The 6,798-nt window shown below is 46.3% G+C and overlaps 1 non-coding gene across 1 annotated transcript; it reads left to right on the forward strand.

The window, feature by feature from the left end:
• The first annotated feature begins 6,380 nt into the window (after positions 1-6,380).
• Positions 6,381-6,453, forward strand: TRNAR-ACG (transfer RNA arginine (anticodon ACG)). The gene has a single exon. It is a non-coding gene; the product is annotated as a tRNA-Arg (tRNA).
• The last annotated feature ends 345 nt before the right edge of the window (positions 6,454-6,798 follow it).

Genomic DNA, 6,798 nt, shown 5'->3' on the forward strand with positions numbered 1-6,798 from the left:
CCCACCTGGTCATAGCAGGTATTGCCCGGGGTCCGATGTTGAACGATGCCTAATACGGGATGACTGAGGCAATGAGCACTAGGACTCCCTTCCTCCAGTCACCCGCAATAGCATGTACCCCATAGCGTATACAGAGCACTAAATATAGAAAAAATAAATAAAAATAATTAATAATAATATGTCCTTCTGGCATTCGGCTGTGCGGGGACCTGCGTTGTCAGGCGGATACCACTGCCCGGGTACATGACACTCCCACCCGCCGCGTCCTGGGTGGTTGCTGGCACGGGCTTTTGAGCGTAGTCGCACACATAGGAGCTCCATCGCCGAGCAGCACGCACATCAAAATTTTGAGTGGTCTACATCTGACCCTCAGAAAAATAATAAAAATAAAGAGGGGACCACGGCCACATAACCCTTTAAGTCGCCTTCTACGACAGGCAGGGATTACCTATGGATGTATTCAACCTCTCCCATCCACAGGAGGTCCAACACATTATACCAAACCACAATCCATATCCGCGCCAAGGTCGCCCCTTTTTGTCGCCTCTTACGACAGGCAGGGGATACCGCGGGTGTATTCTACATGTGCGTCCCCCACCCGCAGGGGGTCACAATGGTACTAATCACAGGCAACTAAAACCCGTAGTGTTCCACATATAGTGGCACTAATCGCGGGTATTGTAAAACCCATATTCTACTAATTCACCCTCTGTTACTACTAATCACAAACCTAGTGTGTACTTAACATAGTGGTACTACTCGCAAGTAAAGGCGACCCTTCGTGTTCCTCGCGTGATGGTACTAATAACAAGTAGTCTCATGGTTCTAATTCAATCATCCCTTGGTGTCCGACTCATTGGCTGAACGGTCAGCCTACTGGCCTTCGGTTCAGAGGGTCCCTGGTTCGATTCCCGGCCGGGTCGGGGATTTTAACCTTAATTGGTTAATTCCTGTACCGGGTGGTACACCTCCACGCCGCTAATTCAAACTTTGCGCCAGTTGAAACTCCTCTACTGGAGGAAGTCTGAACTTTATCTACTGTGTTAATTCTCAAGTTTCTCAGAAGATGTCCCTACTTGTAAATTTTGAAGTTTCTGAACTGGGTCGTTTTCGATGTACTTTGTTTTGCCTGTAGTAAGAAGTGTGGACATTCTCTTCCAGATGGCACTACTGAAGAACTACTATTATGCACCCTAGTGCGAAGTGAAAGAACTGTGTTTTTTTGGAGAAATTTTGAATTCATAAGTTTGTTCTTTGTTAAATTTCTTTCAGTTATTGTTTAAGTTGGCAATATTAACCCTTTCTTTCTGCCAGTTTTGAAACTGGCCAATCATAATTTTCTGTAATTAATTTTCCACCAATAATGTGTTTCTTCCTCATCTAGTGTAGGGGTTTTCGTTATTAGCCAATAAAATGATTGTGGGCGGGTGTTCTCATTCCTGAAACGCCTCGAACTTTCCACGAGGGTATATAAACTGCTGATTTTCGGGTCTCCGCGCCACTTCAGTAACATCTATCAGTGTGTAAAGTACGTAGCAGGGGGCGGGAAGCGCCTCTTTCTTCGGGCAGCAGTTCAGCCACCAGGTAATGGCCGTTTAATAAGTTATTTTCTTGCTAGCTCAGTAGTTTAACTCTCGGGGCAGGTCCGAAGCCTTTCTACCATGTAACTTTTCCCCTAAAATGTAAAAACACCTAGTATCAATTCTATCTTTTAAACTACATATTGGGATAGAGAGTGCTTAACCCTCTCGAGCTCCCACTCATATTGCGTTGAGGTGAACTTAATTTCTCAACCGTTTCTTCCTTAATGTAATGTAAATTGTCTTCTTCTATAAGTCACCTCTCTAGTATGGGATTAGCCCTTGCAGTAACGGCCTAGTGCCAAGTAGGTTTTATATAAAGTGTATTAGGAGTGCAAGAACGCCTCCTCTCAAGTTGGTATTTTAGAGGCCATGTAGTTGACCTGTTTCTTTACTTACTAGGCCTCAGTAGGTTGGGTATTTTTACCCCTGTGTTATTTGTGTTTGGAGGTCAACTTGAATGTGGAGTTTGGTGTGGCCTTTGATAGGCTCGAACTTAAGAGCAGGTTGCTCTTTCTAAAATTTTGTTTTCTGCGCGCCTCGAGGAGGCTTTACTGTGTAAGTGCGAGCAAGTGCTCCTGGGCATGATTGGGGTCTTCTGCTCCTTTGTTGAATTCTGTATATCGTTAGGTTGGGCTTATAGCTCAAGAATTGTGTGTCTGGCTCTCGGAGCCCAAATTCTGTAATCACAGTAATTGTACATTTTCGAATTGTGTTTCGGCTACTGAGTACCTGTTCTATTTGTTATTTCTTAATCTTGAAAAGAAAATATAACCTTGTTAAATTTTATCTTAACTTTAATTTCGTATTTTGAGACCTGTTCACCCCCGCACCTTCGTTCACCTCTGCTAATCCACCAAACCACGGTAACAATTCCCATGGCACGGGGGCTGGGTGTATGTGTTGTCTTCATCATCATTTCATCCTCATCACGACGCGCAGGTCGCCTACGGGAGTCAAATAGAAAGACCTGCACCTGGCGAGCCGAACCCGTTCTGGGATATCCCGGCACTAAAAGCCATACGATATTTCATTTTTCATTTCATCCCTTGGTCGCCCCTTTTAGTCACCTCTCACCCCTTGCGAGTGGGGGACGCACATGTAGAATACACCCGCGGTATCCCCTGCGTGTCGTAAGAGGCGACTACAAGGGGCGACCAAGGGATGCTGGTACTAGAACCATGAAACTACTATTGATTAGTACCATCACGCGGGGAACACCATGGGTCGCCTTTACTTACGAGTAGTACCACTATATTTGGTACACATTAGGTTTGTGATTAGTAGCAACAGAGAGTGGTTTCCCTGTGGGTTTCCGGTACCCGTGATTAGTACCATTATGAGGAACACCACGGGTCTGGGCGTTGCCTGTGAGTTGTACCACTATATGAGCGACACCGTGGGTCTGCGTTGCCTGCGATTAGTGCCCACTATGTGAGGAACACCACGGGGCCCGTGGGACCGGCTCCCCGTGCCTAGTACACCTAGGTGAGGAAACTCATCGGTTTGCGTTGGCTATGAGTGGCGCCATTGTGTGAGAAACACCATAGGTCTGCGTTACCTGTACGAAGTACAATACTTGTGATTAGTACCATCTTGTGTGGAACACCGTGAGTCTTCGCTCCTTTTGATTAGTACCCCAACATGACAAATAGCATGGTTCTACTTTACTCGCGATATGTACCATTCTGTGGGGCCTTAGACGTGGATTTTGCACCCCTTTGGACATCAAGCATCCTCGATTCAGGATTCTGCTTTACGAGTGGTCCCTTGATCAGTAATAGTTTATATATGATCCTTTTTCTTAGTTGAATCCACTCATATTTTTGTTTCCTCGGTTTTTTTTTTTTTTTGCTTCATGTCCATCCTTTCCTTCTTCATGACGATTTTTTTTCTTTTGGTCAGTGGATGATTTTGAATTTTTTGTTGTCATTTCATTTCGTACCATTAGGTGCCGATGACCTCGATGTTAGGCCCCTTTAAACAACAAGCATCATCATCATCATCATCATCATAATTTAGTCGCCTCTTACGACATGCAGGGGATACTGTGGGTGTATTCTTCGTCTGCATCCCCCACCCACAGGGGGCAGAGAGAGAGAGAGAGAAAAGAAGGGATCACTTCGAAAAATGAAGTAACGGTCGAAGAAAGGCAAGGGTCACGAACGGCGTAAAAATTAAAGACTCCCTATGCCTCGAATGCTCTAATACCGTCGGGGTCGGAAAAAACAAAAGTTGACCGAGGGAGGTCGGACATGATAGATGAAAGTGAAAAGCCTGGTACAAGTAAGTGGAAGCAATGCCAGGATTCAGCTAAGGATCCCGTGGTCGACAACCCGCGGTCCCACGTTGAGCGCCTCTGGCCGCACCTTTTAGTCGTCTCTTACAACAGGCAGGGGATACCGCGTGTGTATTCTATATCTGCGTCCCCCACCCACAGGACGTGTTCTACAATATTAAACACAATTTCTTTTATTTCGCGACATCTCCACAGCGAAGCTTGCCTTAGGCTAAGTATGTAAGAAACAAACTGATTTCTAATCTATAACAATAAGCGTTACATTGTTGTCCACAATCCCCACACAAAAAACAACACTGAACGTTATATCCGATATATTTATCCAAAAAATGCTATCAAAATACGACGTTTTATATGATATGTCCTAAAAAGCGACGCCGTAATTGCGAGTTTTTAAATACAGTGTTTATGTAGGATTTAGACGGGGCCGTTAGGTTTCGCCGTTATATCCAGTACGTCGTTACAAGCGATGTCGCAATAAACGGCTTCGATTGTATTGATTATTTATTAAAATAGCGGGACCGAGCTCGATAGCTGCAGTCGCTTAAGTGCGGCCAGTATCCAGTATTCGTGAGATAGTAGGTTCGAACCCCACTGTCGGCAGCCCTGAAAATGGTTTTCCGTGGTTTCCCATTTGCACACCAGGCAAATGCTGGGGCTGTACCTTAATTAAGGCCACGACCGCTTCCTCCCCACTCCTAGCTCTTTCCTGTCCCATCGTCGCCATAAGAACTATCTGTGTCTGTGTGACGTAAAACAACTAGCAAATATATATATATATATATATATATATATATATATATATATATACAGTATATAGCGGGAATGATAGCTGGCAGATGTAAAACTGTAGCAAGAATGCGATGGCACTCACAAATATCTATGTCATCGGCTTCGAGCTAGGAATAAACTCGACACTTGAAGTTGTGCGTATGAACTCCCTCGATAGTAGGTTCATGTGTTGTGAATAACGCAGAAGAATAATGGAAGAATAATCGACTCAGTTTGAAAAGTTAGAGAAGTACAGTAGAGGGAGACCCAAGAAGACGATAGTTAGACATTGTTTTTAATGATTTCAAGGTCAGTACCGTGCAGTAAGACGTCACAATAAAGCAAAGCAAATCTATGTGTATACAGTTCATGTTGACCTTGGGCGAATGGAATGTAAAAGCCTCCACTATTCGTAACCTCGGTGCTTAACGAGATAGATCATTTAGTTCTTCTTCTTCTTTATGTTTACCCACCAGGTTCAGTTTTACCCTCGGACTCAGCGAGGGATCCCACCTCTACCGCCTCAAGCGCAGTGTCCTGGAGCTTCAGACTCTGGGTCTGGGGGTACAAGTGGGGAGGATGACCAGTATCTCGCCCAGGCGGCCTCACCTGCTATGCTGAACAGGGTCCTTGCGGGAGGATGGGCCAGACAAGGAAGAGGGAAGGAAGCGGCCGTGGCCTTAAGTTAGGTACCATCCCGGCATTTGCCTGGAGGAGAAGTGGGAAACCACGGAAAACCACTTCCAGGATGAGGTGGGAATCGAACCCACCTCTACTCAGTTGACCTCCCGAGGCTGAGTGGATCCCGTTCCAGCCCTCGTACCAAATTTCGTGGCAGAGCTGGGAATCGAACCCGTGCCTCCGGGGGTGGCAGCTAATCACACGAGGGCTGGAACGGAGTCCACTCAGCCTCGGGCGGTCAACGGAATAGAGGTGGGTTCGATTACCACCTCAGCCATCCTGGAAGTGGATTTCCGTGGTTTCTCAATTCTCCTCCACGCCACGGCCGCTTCCTTCCATCTTCCTTGTCTATCCCTTCCAAACATCACATCCCCCAGCAAGGCCCCTGCTCATCATAGCAGGTGAGGGCGCCTGGGCGAGGTACTGGTCCTCCTCCCCAGTTGTATATTATATCTCCTGACCCAACGTCTCACGCTCTAGGACACTGCCCTTGAGGCGGAACAAGTGGGATCACTCGCTGAGTCCGAGGGTAAAACCAAGCCTGGAGGGTAAACAGTGCTAAACAAACGAAAACACCAGGGAATAGGTAGGCACCGCACTAAATTTTCATTAACCTTATTGCCAACTTCATGTTCCACATAACATTGCCGTAGGTAATTAAAATCTGTTGGTAGTATGCAAGAAAATGTTTAACTTCCAGTTCACAAATTTCAACCTACGCTTCTGACTACCGGGCGAGTTGGCCGTGCGCGTAGAGGCGCGCGGCTGTGAGCTTGCATCCGGGAGATAGTAGGTTCGAATCCCACTATCGGCAGCCCTGAAAATGGTTTTCCGTGGTTTCCCATTTTCACACCAGGCAAATGCTGGGGCTGTACCTTAATTAAGGCCACGGCCGCTTCCTTCCAACTCCTAGGCCTTTCCTATCCCATCGTCGCCAAAAGACCTACCTTGTCGGTGCGACGTAAAGCCCCTAGCAAAAAAAAAAAAAAAAAAAAAAAAACGCTTCTGTTTATCTGACAGTCTTAGTACAAAACCAACACTTGCCACGTGACCCTGTGGCGCAACGGATAACGCGTCTGACTACGGATCAGAAGATTCCAGGTTCGAATCCTAGCAGGGTCGATTAATTTTTTCAAATGTTATTAAATTTCCCTTTGGTAAAATCGAAGGTTAGTGTAGCTCAAACGTTACAGCGCTAGCCTTCTGAGGTAAAATTGGCGAGTTCGATCCCGATTGCCAGTAGCAGGGCTATTTTAAGGTGCTCTTGTACGTCATCCTTGCGTCGGTAGATTTAATAGCGCATAAGGAAACTTCTTCGGTGGTGTAGTCGTTAGTGTGATTAGCTGTCACCGCCGGAGGCCCGGGTTCGATTCCAGGCTCTGCCACGAAGTTTGAAAAGTGGTACGTGGGCTAAACGGGGTCCACTCATTCTCGGGAGGTCAACTGAGTAGAGGGGGGTTCGATTCC

The sequence above is a fragment of the Anabrus simplex genome, chromosome 4 (genome assembly GCF_040414725.1).
Source record: "Anabrus simplex isolate iqAnaSimp1 chromosome 4, ASM4041472v1, whole genome shotgun sequence".
NCBI lineage: Eukaryota > Metazoa > Arthropoda > Insecta > Orthoptera > Tettigoniidae > Anabrus > Anabrus simplex.